Source organism: Colobus angolensis, unplaced genomic scaffold (genome assembly GCF_000951035.1).
Source record: "Colobus angolensis palliatus isolate OR3802 unplaced genomic scaffold, Cang.pa_1.0 Scaffold178, whole genome shotgun sequence".
NCBI classification, from domain to species: Eukaryota; Metazoa; Chordata; class Mammalia; order Primates; family Cercopithecidae; genus Colobus; species Colobus angolensis.
This window is the reverse complement of record NW_012114910.1, coordinates 3,517,365-3,517,735: the sequence shown is the minus strand read 5'-3', so window position 1 is coordinate 3,517,735 and position 371 is coordinate 3,517,365. Positions and strand designations below refer to the sequence as shown.

General features: G+C 42.6%; 1 protein-coding gene across 1 annotated transcript in view; it reads right to left on the bottom strand.

Annotated features, from left to right (window-relative positions):
• Positions 1-371, bottom strand: part of GOT2 (glutamic-oxaloacetic transaminase 2, mitochondrial) — a 49,423-nt gene that overhangs the window by 11,667 nt on the left and 37,385 nt on the right. The window lies entirely within an intron of this gene.

The window sequence follows — 371 nt, the reverse complement described above, 5'->3', positions numbered from 1 at the left end:
TAGGAGGCCAAGGCGGGTGAATCGCCTGAGGTCAGGAGTTCGAGACCAGCCTGGCAAACATGGCGAGATCCTATCTCTACTAAAAACACAAAAATTAGCTGGGCATGGTGGCACACGCCTGTAATCCCAGCTACTCGAAAGGTTGAGGCACGAGAATTGCTTGAACCTGCGAGGTGGAGGATCCAGTGAGCCGAAATTGTGCGACTGCATTCTAGCGTGGGTGAAAGAGTGAGACTCTGTCTCAAAAATAAATAAACAAATAAATAAATAAATAAAAAGACACTGAGAATAGTCACTACATTAAGACATTATTCTAGAATTATACAAAGTAGAATGACTCTCTAAACATCAAAGTTCCTTGAAAAGCAAGT